Consider the following 18,011-nt stretch of genomic DNA (forward strand, 5'->3'; position numbering starts at 1 on the left):
TAAAAAGCTCTATGAGCACATAGAGCTCTAGAAAGCTCTATGTTTTTACAAATCTAACCCAGGGTGCTAAAACTATTAAAAAGGAAGCCCGGGCTGCATATTTACAGCCTGAGATACTTTTAAAATCTACAAACGGTTATTGGAGGCAAATCAAAACCGAGAAAAGAAACTCAAGCTTTATCCTGGAACCTGTAAAACTTCAGCTCAGAACCGTAACGGCAATTTCTTGGGAAAATTATTACAAAAGCTGTTGCTAAATAACTACTTGACCATATCTATAAAACAACCCTCTGAAGAACTTTCAATGTGGTTTCTGTCCCAAATACAGCAGTAAAATTCACTTTGGCTCAAAGTGGAATATTTCCAAATATAGATGTGGCATCAGTACATTAGATCAAGAGTAGGAGGGTAAAGACAAGAAGAAGGATTGGAAACAGTATACCTCTTTACAATCTATTTCCATTCTTGAGGAGAGAATGTTCACTCTGGAGTTACAGTACATTATGTTGAATGCCTACCACAGATCCAGCAGGACGTTTGGGAACTGTCCGCTTCATGCAGGGTTCTTAGGATGTCATTTAGTGCCTGCAGGATACTTCATACCACAGAAGGAGCCACAGAGTTGTGCATGGTTCATAATCAAATACCTATTGCTCTGGCACACAATGTTATGATGAATTTCCCTCATGGCATGAGGGCATTGACCTATTCAAATGAAGAAATGCATTTGTCTGTGCACCTGAGCCTTACAACTAATGCAAGTGTATCAGCAAAGAGACTCTATGCATGGGTGAAAAATATGTGCAAGGAAATAGGCTACAGTATATGGTGTGATTGTGCAACCTCACTGTGTAATACACCTACCAACCCCGTTAGGCACAGTAGGTTTTGTCTGTCAACCCCTCAGCTTAACCATGGGTAGCTGTGGCACTGCGTAGCAAGAATTACACAGGGAAACACGTTTTCAGCATTTTTACAGTACCAACACAAATGGAGAAGAAATCAACACGATACCCAAGAAATCTGACACCAATTTATCAAATTGGATGATATTTTTATAAGAATTTAGATACCACAACAAAAATGATCCACCAGAGGGTTCAGAGATATGGATTTTTCCAGTAATAATAGATCAAAACATGTTCCCTCAACTGTGTAAGTGCCAATGCAGTTGGGTAAAAGTACAGGGGGCGATCAACTCCAGCAGGGAGCTAGTCAGAGGGACCAACATTGTCCCTAGAAGCAGTTAACTTCACAGCATTCCTCAAAAAGCAGCTCCAGGCACGTTATCCGTATTGAAATGGATTCCTATGGTGTGGTCCTGAGTCAAGGGATAATGGATGCTGACGATGCTCCAAGGATGTTGTGGATGAGAAGAGGGTCTTCCTGCAGGAACTTCTTGGTCCATGAATATGGTGGGGGTGTCCCGGTTGCAGGGTCAACCTCCCACAAGGTCCTCTCAGGTTTGGCTGAAGTCCATTCGCCACTGGACTACCAGTTACCCAGTGTTGAGGTCACAGGTCAATCCTTCCTGGATCAATAACTCTTCTTCTAAGGGCACCAGCAGCTCTCAGCCAGTTTTCCAAGGCTCAGCAAACTCAGATGCTGCTCTGGGCATCGGGTGCTGGTTCATCCACAAAAGGAACACAGAGGGAAATTTTCAGACCCAGGTACCCTCCACTCACATCATTTTTATACACAAAAACCTGGTCCTACTCTGCTACAGACCATTATATTCATAGTACCTCTTGTTGACTCGTTTGTGCGGTTATTCTTAACCTAACACCCACTCAAGGAGTTTGCAACAGGGTGTGCCTGTCTTTAAAATGTCCTCATAAAATCTCTGCGTGTCATTCACTATATGCCTACAGTCCCTATACTCAAGCTATGCTTGTGCAGCCCCGTGTGTGGATGCAGAAAGGGAAAAGTCCAGTTAAATCAAATCAAGATCAGGAAAAAATGTGTGGAAGATGGGAAGGTGCCTCACGGGAGCAGCCACCAGGGAACTACTGACAGGTTCTCACTGACGAGAACCTGTCAGTAGTTCCCTGGTGGTTGCTCCCGTGAGGCACCTTCCCATCTTCCACACATTTTTTCCTGATCTTGATTTGATTTAACTGGACTTTTCCCTTTCTGCATCCACACACGGGGCTGCACAAGCATAGCTTGAGTATAGGGACTGTAGGCATATAGTGAATGACACGCAGAGATTTTATGAGGACATTTTAAAGACAGGCACACCCTGTTGCAAACTCCTTGAGTGGGTGTTAGGTTAAGAATAACCGCACAAACGAGTCAACAAGAGGTACTATGAATATAATGGCCTGTAGCAGGGTAGGACCAGGTTTTTGTGTATAAAAATCATCGGGTGTTGGTCCCTGCGGCTGCACGGTGGTGGTGGTGGCAGATTGACGACTTTGAACTACCAATTTCCCATAGCAGGCTTTTTCAGCTGTTGTGTCACTGGGCTGCAAACAGGAGGCCAGCCAACATGCCCTTAGAGTCTCTTGGCTTGGTTCAGCTCTGTAGACAGTTTCTCCTTCAGCAGGACATTTCAAAAACAGTCCCTCTCTTCACTAGTTACCAGGTGCAGCAAGCACAGTCCTCGACAGTGCAGCCTCTCTTTGCTGGTTCCTCGGTGCAGCAGGTCAGTCTTTCTTCGGTCCTTCTTCCAGGTTGGTTGAGATCTGGGGTCAAGGTGCCAGCGGTGCTCCTTTATGCCCAGAAAATGCCCTCAAGGCACAATGCCATTAGTAGCCAATGGGCTAACAGGTTCCCTCCCGCCATGTGACCATTTCCTGAAGAGTGTGGCATTTGGCTATCCCAGAATGCAGCATCCTGCCCACTCCCAAAATGGCGAAACCCCTCTATTGGTGTGCAAACCTCAACCAGCCCAACCCTGTTGTGTGGCTACCTCAGGGCTACACGCCCCTGGGAAAAACAGTTTGGTAACTTGTTTCCCCTCTCTGCTCCATGTGCCAGTCTTTTTGCTTAAACAATGGGGCAGCCCTCCTCCTAGTGTTACACATTTGGCCTTCAAAGACAGCTTCTCATTTGAAGCCTGACTTTTGGGGCTAACACCCAAGTGGCTTTCTGTGGCCTGCAATCCCTCATTGTTGTGGCATGTCTCTCCAGGAGGGCAGAAAGAAGTCTCAGGGACCCGGCTCCATATGTGCCCAAGAAGGTACAGGAATTTTAAGGGCAACAACGTGGCAGCTTTTTAAACAAATTACACTAACTTCGACTTGAGATGGAAGTCTGGCTTAATGTAACAAGTTGTTTGATACATCAAAGTGCCCACTTTGGTTGCACCATTCAGGACTTAACACAGCAGAAGGGTCAGCTTGTAATCTTGTACTTGCCAATAGGGGGACGAAGTCTTTCCACAGTAAAAACTGTAGTTTTGCGTGTTTACTATCAGGACATGCAAAATACATGTCCTGGCCATGTCAAATGTTGCTCCCTGCCTTACAACTCAGTACGCCTGTCAGAGGGGTGACTTACGAAGATGTACAGGGGGAGTAGTGGTTTTGCCATGGCTTTCAATGTCAAAGTTGGGCTAGCAGTGAATGACTGCCATCCCAGTCTACAGTGGCAGACTGGGGGATTCATACATAAGGGGGCCCCCAGAGTGGCAAAACCAGTGCTGCAAACCCAGGGGTAACCCTCTAACTTACACACCCTGGTTACCAGGGTACCCTATAGTAGGGACCTACAGGTAAGTTAATTGGGCACAGCTATTTGGACATACACTGTCAGGACACTGTCACCGAGGTCTGGTTAGCAGGGCTCAGTGCAATCTCATGGTCGAAAAACCAGCAGCATCAGCTGAAAAAGTTGGTGTTGACCATGCAAAAAGAGGCATTTCCTTACACTATACAATAGAATACCATTCCATTGCAACATACTTTATTTCGGTCTGTAAGACCTTGAAAAGTACACAATACAAGCAATAATACACAAAACAATCAATATATGAACATAGAATAGGAACAAAGCTCAGTTTAGAAACTCCAAAAGATTCATCATTAAATAAAAACTAGATTATGGATGCTGCTAGTCAGGAAGCACCAGTTGCCCCTTTTCAAGTTAGCAGCTTCTAGATTCGATTTGTTCAGTAAAATCAATATTTAAAATATTTAAAATATAACATCTTGAAAACTGGTTAAAAGTGTGTTAAAAGTTGAAAGTAAGTGAAATGAGTAATAGATGTCAAAATAATGACTGTGAGACCTAAATTTAACAATGCACTCCGATGGTGCCACATAGAATTAAAAAAGCAAGAAACAGCAAAAACTATGGGTGGATGGGTGTCCCTTCGCAGTAATCTAAAAGCCTCCGCAAACTGCCTAAACCCCAAGTTCCTGCAAAGTGGGACTAGCCATCACCGTCTAGCAATTTTATACCCAGGACAGAAAAAGAAAACATGGATATCGGTCTTATTGGTACAATTACGACCAGGGCATGCCAGGGGAGAGGCTTTTGACCATTTATTCATAAAGGCACGGAGCGGCAAGGTCCCTATTCTGAACTGGAAATACAGTTTCCTTGCCAAAAGAGGCTGGACAGCACCGATATATTGCTCAAAATGATACTCAGCTTTGATGTTTAAAAAGTCAGCGGTCAAACTCAATGTCGGCCAATGTGAGCGATCTGTATGCTCTGACCAGTACAAGGCACGGGGTGGCCTTGCACGCTACTTCCAGGTTATTCCACAGATTTGTAAGGCCTAGCTTGTAGCATGTGTCTCTTATATAGACGAGCATTGGCAACGTGCCCACACCCGGTAAACCCAGAATCTCTTTATTTCTGACTGATAGTCTGTGAGTTCCGGGGTGGCCCACAATCTGCGCCAGAATGTTAGTGGTCGGAGGCCAATTTCTAATTGGTCTAATACCAAGGTACATACGTAGAGGGATAAGAGGAGTACTTGAAGGAAGACTCAACAACTGCCTCAGGAGGTTATTCTCGATTTTAGACAAAATACCAGTGGGGCAGTGCCCCCAAAGCTCAGCCCTATAAATTGCAGCGCTCCTGATTTGCACTTTATAAATCTCGGCTACCATTGCAGCCGGTTTGCAAGAGGAGTTCCTGTAAGTTTTTAATACTCCACCTACCATCTGGGCAAGTTTGAGGCTTGCTTTGGCTAACTGTGGGCCCCAATCAAGCTTTTCAGATAGTGTGACACCAAGATAGTCAAAAACGGTCACCTGTTCTAGCAGGGTACCACTTAGAGAGTGGTCGGGGCTCGTGGATTTAGATGGATTGAAAACCATAAATTTGGTTTTGAGAGTGTTGATCTCCAGCCCCCTGATTGGACAGAATGTTACAAAGCTATCGAGAACCCTTTGAAAACCCATTGGTGACTTGAAGAGAAGCAAGGTGTTGTCCGCAAACATCATGGCAGGCACCTTGCTGTGTGCCAACTTGGGGGCGTCGTTGTCCACAACCTTGTTTAAAAGGGCATCCAGAGCAATGATGAAAAGGCAAAAGAGGTTAACTCCCCAAATTTCCTGTACCTTACTTGGGCATAATTGTCCACATGCAATCTCATGACCAATGTCAAGAGATATGGTGGGATTCCCAATTGTTTGAGTACCATCCACAGGTTACCTCTAGGTACCAGATCAAAGGCAGTTTTCAGGTTGACAAATATCAAATAGAGGCTGCCACCCTCTATTGATACCGTCTTCCAATATAATAGATGTAGAGCTTGGTCGATGGTGGAGGTGCTTAAACCCTGCCTGATAGGGGCTCAAGATTTTACACTCCTCCATCCACAATTGAAGGTGATCGAGGAGGACACTAGCAAACAGTTTCTGTGAGACATCGATCAGACTGAGAATACCATTTTGGTTGGAGGATAAAATGGCATGGAGAACCTGCAGGTATCCTTCCAAAGTGGCATACAGTTACTGACGACTGCACCATCCAGAACATAGACCCTGCCATCCATCAAAAGGTAGGCCAGTGTGCCAGACATAAAAGACGGAGTAGTGGTTGAAATTGCCGTTGAGTGTTTCACTGTTGCGGTCCCTTCGTCTCAGATATGACACTTTTGTTTTTATAATGCGATGCACAGTCCTGATCTGTGCTGGATGCACTGAATGAGGCTCTGCACTAGTGCAGACCAGGAAAGTGCACATTGTTTGGGAATATGACCCTAGAACTTTCTTATTAAGAGCTCTGTGGTGGGTATTTTAATAACCACAGTCTCCATTGCTAGAAAGACTTTGATTTCATTGGATGGCATTTTAGAGAGAGTGTACTGTGGCCTCTGCTAAAGTGAGATGCTTCTAAAGGAAAGCAATCAGTGCATAGAGCAAATAGCCAATGAAAACAGGAATCTTGCATGCCCTTGATATGGTTGTTAGGATTGTTATGTTTAACTGGATTGAGTAAGTTAGAGAATTGAATACACTTATTAAAGACTGCTCCGTAGAGGGCATTAATTCATCTAACCACATCACCGCAACCATGAATGGGCTTAGTATCTACTCTTATAGTATTGCATTATTTTCAAAACCTGCTTGTTGGACATGGCCCTTCTGGCAGGTTCCCGCCTGAACTTTTTGCCTTTTAATGTTACATCATTATAGTGATTTCTGGTCTTTGCGCACTTTAACACTGTGGCGGAGTGTAAAGTCGTGCGCTCTCTGAGTGCGTGTGTGAGAGTGGCCTGCCCTCCCATAGGAATGCATGGGGAATGTATGTGTCCATGATAATTCCTGATGCGTGGGGAATGCAAGGTTGAGTTTTTTATGTGCAAACTCGTGAGATTGAATGCTGCGCGATGATGTGTGCGGCTTTAATGTGTCTAGTGTGGAAGTGCCACTTCAAGAAGTTGGCCTGTCTGTGCAGTGACTATCTGGCTTGTGATTGGCTGGAGCTGGCTGGTGTGCCTGGCTCCAGGAGTCAGGATGGGTCTGCCCCGGTGGTAAATGGGGAGATCTGCATGTTGATGGCAGGGAAGGGCTGCACCTGGGACCTGAATAAGGCTGGGTTTCCCCTCACAATGCTGGCTCCGCCCCCTGTGGTGTGTCTGATGTCCTTGACCCACCCTGTGAATAGGCAGAGGGGCTGAGCAAAACAAAGTGCTCAGGAACCAGTTGCATCTGGTTCGCCCCTTGCCTGTACCTTTGGAGACAAAGGATTCCTGCGTATAAAAAGAGGCTGTGACCTCCTGTAAAATGTTCTTGTTTTCCTGACTAGAATCTGCCAGGGGCGTGCTGCTGCTGGGGCCCAGGAGAAGGCTTGCCTCCCTGGGCCCTGCCCAGCCCCTGGGTGCCTGATGGACTCTCCCTGGAAATCTTTGCCTGTGTTTCCCTGCTTGCAGACTTCTGGGACCTTTTCCTTGCCTTTGCCCAGGCTTGTTGTAGCCTTGGCGCCCTGGGAGCGCTTTATGGGGAGAAGGCTGGTAACCTTGCCCTAGCGCTTAGAGAGCGCTTCTATTTTGTGCCTTTGCAGCTCTGGGCTGCTGCCCAGGGATTCCCCCGTGATGTCCGCCTATTTTGTTGAGATTTAGGCACCCTGAGAGTGCTTTGCCGAGCTTTCCCTGCAGAGCGCTGCCCTTGTTTTGCCAAGAGCCTGTCTTTTCAGTCCTCAGCACGGAGCTGCACTCATCTTCGAGGGGTAACCCGACATTGGAGTTTCCCCCCCGCTATTGTGGATTGCTTGCAGGTGCCCACCCTGCATTGTGCCCGCAGTTATATTCCTAATAAAAGCAGGTGCCCACCCTGCATGACGGCGGTTTTATTTAAATCACCTCGGGGGCCCACCCCGCTATTTATTTTTTATCTTGAGGGAGCCTACCACTCGTTTTGAGCCAGGGAAGATCACCGCGGCGGCCCGAGTCTCGATCAGGGCGGAAGTCAGGCGGCGAGGTGCCTGACGACGGGCGGGACTTCCAGTTTTAAAGGAGCATAGCTGCAAAATCGTCCCTGTAACAAAATCGGCAGAAAACCGGCCCTGGCAAAGAGCTCGGCAGCCCCCCCAACCCCCGCGGGGAGGGGGGCTGCTGAGCACTTTGCCAGGGCCGGTTTTGGTTCCCAGTCCGGCCCTGGCAGCGATGTAAAAGGAAGGGATTAGTGTAGTGCAGTGGTTCCCAAATTGATGTGCATCTGTTTCCGGCGCCCCTGGCTAGTTTTAACGGCGCACAGGAGCGTCCCAGCGCACAGATTGGGACCCACAGCTTTATGCCCTCAACAGCATCCACCTCCCTCAGACTCCCTCACTATTGTACACAAATCTATATCATTTTTTCCTTAGCTTACAAGTATTTTTGCTTCCCAGCTAGTTTTGCTCTGTATATGAATACCACTTCATACGTAATAACCCTTCCTTGATGGCCTGAGTAATGGAATGATAGTCTGAGGTACTCCTCTTCACACACTTGATGGCATTGCATGAGATACGATTCCAATCTTGGAAAACTGGGACAGGATTACTGGTGCTGACTATTGCTGGATCCTGTACTTCATAACAAACTTCAGGCAACAAGAGAATCAGCAATGCCAGAAAAGGTCTCCATCTTATAAGTATTTATTTTCAATACTTCTACATGAGCTTTTTCAGGGGTTACTTTCCTGCACCACCTACAATTTCAAATGTTTGCCGATAACATGCAAGTCCATATGAGAATCGAAAGCAACCAAGAATACCACTCTAAGAATGCAAATTGCCACAAGCATATATTTGTTTAGATGAAAGCTTATTTCATATTCCCTCATGGCTCTAAAACAGAAATATTGGTCACAGGAAATCACAACTCTTCAATCCCATTCAACTGCCCAATGGATCGGTTTGAGTGTAAAGAATCTTCATGTCCGGTTGACTATGAGATGTCTTTCAATCAACAGATAACTTTTGTCATCAAAAACATCAACCTCCAACTGTTCAGACTGAACCACAAGATCAAACTCTAAGGAGCCCAAATATGTTTATGATTAGGCTACTTTCATATAATTCAGATACTCTTGAGATCACACAATCAAGCATTGAGACTATATTCATGTAAGGAAATAATGTCACTATTACTCCTGCCTTGAAGGAACTGCACTGGCTCTCCATTAAACGAAGAATTTAATTCAAAGTCAATGTATACAAATACTTTCAGGTATATGGTTCTGTCTATATCAGTAACTTGACCCCTAATTTAAACCAGGAAATAACCCCAATAGCCCCACATGCAGATGAAAGCAGCATGCGGAAAACTGTGAGAGCTCAGAGGATGCTTTTTTAAATTCCTTGCACCACATCCTTCAAGTCACCGTCAAACTTTCATCCTCAACAATGTACTGAAGAAAAAGTTATTCAAAGAAACCTACGACCATGAGTAGACACCATTCAGGACCACCCATCACCCTTTTTATCATAGCGCTCCTCGCGGTCCTTTGACTCACAGTGTAGCTCCCACCAATATCCATCTCAAATATGCCCGTTTCAGTCTTTAAGCTGAATGTTTATTCTGTGAATTCCATCTCTCTCCTACACGAAGTGCAAAGTTGTCTTGGCAATAGGTTAGGGAATTCCAAATAAATAAAAAATAAAAAAACATAACTAGAACACTAAAGGCAAGTGAAAAAAGTGTGTAACTTTTTTTGGAACCAAAGAGAAACTCCGCCCCTAGCCCCCATAAATGTAGAGGGTGTTCCCTCCACATTCCCAATATGGATAAAGATAATTTAAGCCCATGTCAAATTCATGTTCTCCAAATACATCAAGGGTTGCTCCCTGCACATTCCCACACTGGATAGCTATTTATTCCCACCCTTAATATGTGTAAACCCTCTACTAGATCAAGGTTGGGAATGCATTCCAAACTTTGCAAATAACCGCACACTACAAGTTGTCCACTATTTTTGAAGGCACCCCTCCCACCACTCGAATGCCCACTCCACACCACTGAGACGTTTGCTCCACCATAAAATTACATCATGCTTAAATCAAGTTGCAAGTGAAAAATTCACGAGTTTTGTAAACACTACATGCAACCTGTTGAGCGGCTAAATTAATCTTCGTTACGCAAATGGCTTTGGTAGTTACATCCTGCATCAAACAAATGGAAATATCTGACAATTGATTGATTATCCATCCCTTCGTTTTCTTGGCGTCAGTTTGTATCTGGAAAATACCCAAACAGTATGCACTTCGCTGGACTGTTGATTAATGAATATGAGGTTTCTAAGGACTCCGTGTCTGATAATCAGTCTTTAACCAATAGCCATGATATGAAGGCTGGAAAACAAATATCAACACAAACCGAGTTAGCATTGCCATGGTGCATGTGATAAATGAGTCAGGCTGCAGTTTGAGGCAGGCTTAGTTGTGAAAAGGGTTTTATTAAAACGAGTAGCAATTGGCAAACAGATGTGTTTGCCTTTCTAAGCCAGAGAACAAATATACAAATAAAGTCTCGCAGTAAAATAGCGCCGTAGAGTCCTCTGCTGTGAACCTTGGAACTACATTACAAAAGCGTAGGAATGTTTATTTCCAGTTCAGTTTATGTCTTCAGATATTTGTCGATTCCTCCAAATAAACATAGTACTTTGTTACACACAAATTATAAAACACTACAATACTGTCAAAGCATAATTCTGTTCTTCACAAACACAATCACCACTCATTTTGCCGCATTCCCAAATAGTGACGTCACACATTGTAATAAAATGTCTGAATCGATTTTCAAATTTCCCAAACGCTATTAGCATGAATAGCGGCGCCAGTTTAACTAATTAATTAGTTGGTAAGGAAGGCACACGTTAATAGACGTCACTACAATCGAATGAACGTGTCCGGTACTATTTCAAAGTAGTGCACTTACTTTCTCTGGCATATATATGCCCCCTTTTCCAACTCACAGTTGTCAACATGAGGTACTATCCGAAGTATAGTCAGATATGTATAAGGAGAGAACGATTTACATACAGGGTTCCATTGACTGATCAGCTACATCAAACTTCTCGCCAGGAAAGGGTATAAATAGGGGGTTGTGCAATTGCAAAATTACATTACACAAAATGCAATTCTATCTTTTATTGCTATATTTTAGCTCGAAATGTGTCCTTGTGCCAGATCATGCATTTTGGGCTACAAATAATAGCATGAAAAACACAATTTCTACGAATATCCACTTGGGCTTTGGTTGTTTGCTTTGTTCTCTCCCTCTTGTGCGATAATGTTCCTGTTAATCACACCGTAATTATGCATCCCAATGTAATAGTGTAGTTTCAGGAAACTTCTGTAACAAGCATAACACAAAATACTCAAAATTATGCTGAATCAAAAATTCGCCCGTGAGTATTTTTTTAAGGTCATGTAGAGAACTATTTTGAAATTAACTTGGGGGAAACTGCTATGGCCACTATTGGCGTCAAATTGCATTCACACAGTGCCTTCTTTAGGATTTTGGAGTCCCGGCCAAGACATATTTTATTACCCCTGGATCAGAAAAACTTTGAATTAATTTCCCACTTTTAGATTCCTAAAGCCCTTATGATGCCAAACAATGCTACCATAATACTCGCCCCGAAAGGACATAGAAAAGGTACCAAAAGCGAAGTTTTCATGTCAGCCAACATGTACTAAAAAAATAGTTTGAAAAGCATCGATGACACCATTGATTTTTGTACTTGGATCTATATTTTTTTTTATCTTACAGCAACAAAATTTTAGAATACAAGTTAAGGCCAGCCTTTCATCCCTCGTATGAAAGACACAGTAAGGGTGACTTGGTGGATGTTTAGTGAAATAGGGTACAAGCATCAAAAAGAGGGTGGGGCACAATTATAAGCCATGGAAAGCTTTGCCAATGTAATACAAATGTGCACAACCATTGTTATGAGTTATTCACATCAGTTGATAGATCAGAGAATATCAATTAGTGGGGCCAGCTACTAAAGTGAGCCATTCTGCTATGTTTAGTGAGTCATCCCTCATAGAATATTAAAATAAAGAAAAAGAAAGAGCTACTATACACTGTAAACATTAGAAAAAGATAATATTGTTACAAAAAAACTAAATTATCTAAATACATTATAAAACAAACAGCTCTATGGTAATAGATTCAAACATTAGTCTGTGGCAGAAGTGTTTTTTTGCTAACTTATAACTTTTGTGCGGTCAGTGGTGAGGCGGGGACACAAGTTTTGGGGACAGCGAACGCAAGAATCACCAGCACCACCCCCCGCTATTATCGGGCTGCAAAAGCAGGACTGCTACGGGCGGCAAAAGGTCTAGCTACGCCGCTGGGTGCTCTTTGGCAAAATCGTACAAAACTTTCCAAAAACACATTCAAGTATGTCTGTTTGAAGGTGATTACTGGCAAGAGAGAAATGAAACAGAATGCCAATCTTCAATCTGTATGGAGGCACAGGAAAAGAAAAACACTGATCATCAACATGGAAAAGTCACAAGTGGACAAACTCGCCTTTACTGCTGAAGTCAGGGGCAGATCTGCATATACACCCTGCCTAAAACACTATTACAGAATGAAAACTGATAACACAAGTAATATGTGCCATTAAATGACAGTGTGCAGATACAAATTAGGCGGTAAACAGAGGCTAAGAATATATTTGGTCAAATTATTTAGCTAAATCCATTATCCAATTGCAAAGAGAGTTTGGGAACTGGCTCGATTTCTTATTCTGAGAGAGAAATATAGTATGTTTTGGATGCCGGCCGAGCCCGGACACAAATACTGCAGCTACCCATATTGCTAAAATGGACCAGTTTCTAGGGTGAAAAAGTGATGTGTTTATGTGTATTCTGGGGCTTTTTGATAGTGCTGGGTGGTAGGAATGTTGTGGATCCCAGTAGATTCTCGATCTTTTCCACACAGAAATTAGAGTAAAATGTGTGATTTTAGCCAAAGTTTGAGGTTTGCAGGGCATTCTGGGTAAGTAAATATAGTGGAATCCAACAGCAATACATTTCTATGAGATATCTATGAAATTCATCCACAAATAAAATCCCTTGTAGGCAAACTTTCACTTATTTCCTGCTGTGTGTAAAGGTGACCCTTTTGAAATGGGAGAAAATTAAACGGAAGAGTTAATTTTATGTTTATATAGATTCCATAAAACTCATTTAAATTTTCTCCCATTTCCAAGTGTCACATTTAAAAATACCAGGCATCTTTCTCGCAGTGGTCTGTAAATACAGTGCCATATTTATAACAGAAAAAATACAGCTATTTGTTTAAATGGGAGGAATTTGAATTGAAGAGACATGCTTCAAAAACAGTAAGACGTAACTGACTTAATGGAAAATGGAGAAAGACATTACGACTTAATGTTCAAAAGAAATTCTTTACTTCTCTTTAAAATTCCCCCATTTAGAAAAAAATACTGATTTTGTCAGTTATAAATATGGCACAATGTCTACTAGCCATTAGGAGCAAGAGGTTTACTGTTTGACACTTTAAAAAAGGAGAAATATTAAATGAAGAATTACCTTAATGATTAAGGTAACTTAACATTTTTATTTTACATTTTTGCCATTTTAAAGCATTCAGAAGCGTCATTTTGTTCTCAGCTCCAATACGGAGTTGACAAGGGCTGTTATTCAAGAGTTAAATACCTCACTGCTACAGTAAGTGGAGTGGTGTGGCTCACTGGTTAGAGGCAGCAGACCCGGAAGCAGAGAACGGCCCGGGACCAGGGTTCAATTCCCGAGTGGACCAGGTTCAGCGGACTCGATAATTCTCGCCTCGGTGCCTACTCTAACCAGGGATCACACTCGGCAACTCTGGGCATTAGCTTGCCTCATCTCTACAACGGCCCCCCACATTCGCCGGGGATGCCTGGTTTCACCTTGGAGATACCCAGTAGGGACCATCTCACAGGGATAGCCAGGACGGGTTCCCCAGCGGTCTACAGCGCCACGACGCCTCAGGGCAGCAGTGCGCTTTACAAGACACATACATACATACATAGTTCTTCACCTCTGTCCAGCCTGGTCATACATCTGACTGAGCACTACTCACCATTAGGAGGCCCAGCTCTCTGCAGCCTGATACTAAACATTTAAAATAAACATAGCCTTCCCTTAACTTTAAAAGGAAATTGTGACCCTATGCTTATTTAAAAATGAGCTGGAGGCTGTGGCCTACTCTGAAGGCGTCTGTGAAAAACTGGTAGCTCGTGATTGACTGGATGGAGACACCTGATATAGCCATTTCATACAGCTCCTCCAGCAGGGGGCAGCAAATAGAGGTATACTGCTGATGGGGAATCTAACCAGGGTGTGGGTTGCTGGGAGTGTGGGCACTGCAGGGAAAAAGTGAAGTTTTCCCCATGGTGCCAATAATACTTGCATCGCTCCTAGCCACAAACTATTAATTCTAATAAAAAATCTTCTAGAGGGATGCATGCACTTAAGGAGAAACATTCTTTTCGACACAGATGTACAAGCTTGATGTTTTTGCTTTAGATAAGCAATTGCCCACTGGCACAAATGATAAATGAAATCCATGTTTGAAAATATGATTTTCTGGGTTCGAACGTCAGAATGCCTGCGGTAAAATCAATGGCTTATGTGTGGTTACACGTCATGGAAGCTTGCAAACAGAATGGCTGGAGCTGAGGGCATCATTTTCACCAGCTCCTTAATTATGCTTCTCATTACTGAACATAAGGGTCTATTACTCCCGGGCTGGATGCATACTGTCTCTACCACCCCTCCATTGTAAGTCAGTTGCCCCACACATGTACTATATCAGTGACTTGTATACAAATTAGTCAGGGCCCTTGGGCCAACTAGACCCACTGTTTGGCAAACGCTTCTAATCAGCTGTGCGTTTCTGTGACGCACTTATTTTTGTAATGGATGGAAAATAGACACAATGTCTTACATCATATCACGTCGACCCAGATAACAGATTTACAAACACGGGTAAACAGAAGCCTGTAAAAAGTAAAAATCCTAACATCTTCGCATGTCAATAAACCCATAATGTTGGATGTTTATTTTTTACCTGTATTATTGGAAATATGAACAGTGTCACAGACGATTTTAAGGAAGAATTAAATAAATTTTAGTTTTCATTACATGGTTCTAACTATGCAGGAGGTGTGGTGGCCTTTCAGAACAAAATGTTCTGAGGTGGTCACATTGTGGCCTCATTCTAATTCCTGCAGGTTACCCGATTTGAGTGTAAACTTAAACTCTCAGAAATATGAGTGCTGAAGTAATTACCGCACATCTGAGTTGCCCCTGACACATTTTTTGCAGGTAAATCCTGGTAGAATTCATGTAGGAAAAAATGCATCATTCGTATCTTTTCACACCTCAGAACGGGGACCAAACACGTGAATATGAAACTTTTTTTTTTATTTAGCACTTCGTTCAATGTCACAAATATGCAATTTAGTGTACTCAGCCTATCGACCGTGGAAGGCTGAGAGGTAGGCCTGTCCTTGCCGAGAAGTTTGACTTGCACAAATATATTATATTCCGATAGGACCAGCAATGCCCTCCCACCAGCTCTTATCTTTCCCCATATCATTTGGAGAGTGATTTTACACTGTCGAAGCTGCGTCTTGATATGTGTAAAACAGGTGTATGTGAGACCTTAAATCGATGTTTTTTTTATTTTTTTTTATTTTTGTTATTTCATATTCCATGTCCTAGCTGCGTGTAGCAGAAAACTCCTCCCTCCCCACTGGACCTGTTTAAATCTAGGCGCCTGAATCAATTATTGGTGGCTGGATCTTAAGGACCTAGTTGGCTCATACCATTTCAGATGATTTTTCAGGAACTGACACCCCATTCCATGGAGGGCTTTATATGTTAGACAAAAGGATTTGAATTTTACTCTTTTTTCAATTGGGAGCCAGAGGAGAGCTCTCAATCTATGTGCTATTGGTTCATACTAGGGAATGTCCAACACCAGCCTAGCTGCTGTATTTTGTAAACGTAGTGTTGCCAGCTGCTTAACCTGGATCCCAGCATATAGCGCATTTCCGAAGTCCAGCCTAGACAGGGCCAGTGCAGTGACCACTGTTTTGCACGACTCATGGGGAATGAACAGTAATAACTTCCTGATCATTTTCAAAATGTACCAGATGGAAGAGGTTAATTTATTAGTTTGTGCCTCGTACGTCAGTTTGGTGTCCAGGAGTATTCCTAGGTTTCTAACCTTATTAACTGGGAATGGACGCTGGCCCAGGCTGTCAGGCCACCATTCCTGAGAGCAGGTTTGCATATCTGTCCCCAGCAACATAACTTCGCTTTTGTCCCCGTTTAGTTTCAAGCAATTACCCTACATCCATTGAAAAATGTGTTCCATGCATTTCTTGAATTTATCGGCCGTACCTTTGACATTGTTTGCAATTGACACCACGATTTGTGTGTCATCAGCATAAGAGTCTGAAGTACTGTAACCTTCCTGAAGCATTACAAAGATGTTTGGCTGACCACCAAGACAGTACATACATTGTGGTAGCTTTGCACTTGAAAGTGTTCAGATGCTTCACAGGGGAAGTGAGAGGCAGGTGAGTCTAAAATGAGAAGAAACCTCAGCTAACAGTATTGGGAAACAAATACAGCCCGATTGGTGAGGTATGCCTGTCAGCAGATTAGAGAGCCCAAAATGTTTGACAGCTCCAAGGTTCCAACCAGTACCATGGTAGATAGTGGTCTTATTATTTCATGGTGAAAATGGAGTAAACAATAAAGTTCACAGCAGAATTGAACCAGGCGACCTAATTTGACCACCAAGTACATATTGGCAGAACGTTGCTAGAGAACTTACAGTCGACCCGCAGGAAATCCCATGTAGCCTGAATCTCCTAAGTCACTTTGTGCTAGAACCGTAACCAAGTGACACCAAGGGGGAATACATGTTGGTGGTCATGAAGGCCTACGTTTGACCCGAACAGTACGTCAAAAATACACCCAACACGTTTGCATAGGCACCAGCTGCATCTCAGAGAGGGAAGCCTGAAGGTTCAAGGTAGTGTTAAAGGCGTTTGATTATTCACAAAATAATCTAACCTAACCATACAGTAAGTATGCTGCCATTTTATTAAAAATAATAGAACCTAACGTGATTTGTAATTCTGTAACGACATAATGTTATGCAAACAAAGAGTGAGTTGACAAAGTATTTCAAAAGTGAGAATACAGCAGTAATAATGCCAATGCATCCCCTCAGACTCCAAAAGAGTTGCTGGTGAACGTAAAGTCGAAATTATGTATCCTATATGCGATCATTAGGAACTTCAAATAGCTTGTAAGAACATTACAGAAATAAAAAGATGGGTAAACGAATTATGCCAACATCTCGCTACGTTTTAAACAAGCAGGGTACGTGATAACCACACGGGGTAATCTAAGAAATACGCATTTTATCTGAAGTATTTTTGTGCAGTAAAAAGTTCTACGGTGGTACTCGTGTACAGAAAGTGGCCATCTTTACCTCTGTATCGTGGACACCAAAACAACTCCGCACTTCCAATGCCGAGTAGGAAAGTCACAGTGATAAAACCCCGAGTCTACTGCGACGGATCGGCTGCTGTCAGACTCTGCTCTCTCCTGGAAAGGCTGCACGCGCGGTGTCTGTTCTGCTGAAAGGAGGAGCCGGCGTTAATGGTTCATTCTTGACACAGGTAACTCCTTTAGCAACAGTAAACAGCGCTCAGCATCCACACCCAGGCAGGGCAATGCGCGGTGTCCGTTGTTCACCTCGCTGAGATGCCGCGAACCAACGGCCACAAGCCAAGGAGTCTTTCCACACCCTCCGTCAAAGACAAATATTGGCACATTTTCTGAAACGTTCACTCTGGCTCCAGTGGGCCCTTTCCAACGGTCAGTTGAAGATACTCAGGCCCGTTCAAAGACGCCCGAGGCCCGATCCTAAATGAAAATCAAAAACGGTTTGCCAGAATACAACGGACACTATTGAGTCCACGACCGCATGTCTGACAAGTGTTTACTTCAATGCAATGGTTATTTTCTTCTTCTTCTTATAGTTCTCTCTTAAGCTGAACAGCAACCAATTGGCCCTC

General features: G+C 43.3%; 1 protein-coding gene across 1 annotated transcript in view; it reads right to left on the bottom strand.

Moving 5' to 3' along the window:
- Positions 1 to 17,509, bottom strand: part of RP1 (RP1 axonemal microtubule associated) — a 1,491,030-nt gene extending 1,473,521 nt beyond the window's left edge. Inside the window, exon 1 of the mRNA XM_078686181.1 lies at positions 17,423 to 17,509. The gene's annotated coding sequence lies outside the window, so the exon portion shown is untranslated. The remainder of the gene's footprint in view (positions 1 to 17,422) is intronic.
- Between the last annotated feature and the right edge of the window lie 502 nt (positions 17,510 to 18,011).

Source organism: Lissotriton helveticus, chromosome 4_1 (assembly GCF_964261635.1).
Source record: "Lissotriton helveticus chromosome 4_1, aLisHel1.1, whole genome shotgun sequence".
Taxonomy (NCBI): Eukaryota; Metazoa; Chordata; class Amphibia; order Caudata; family Salamandridae; genus Lissotriton; species Lissotriton helveticus.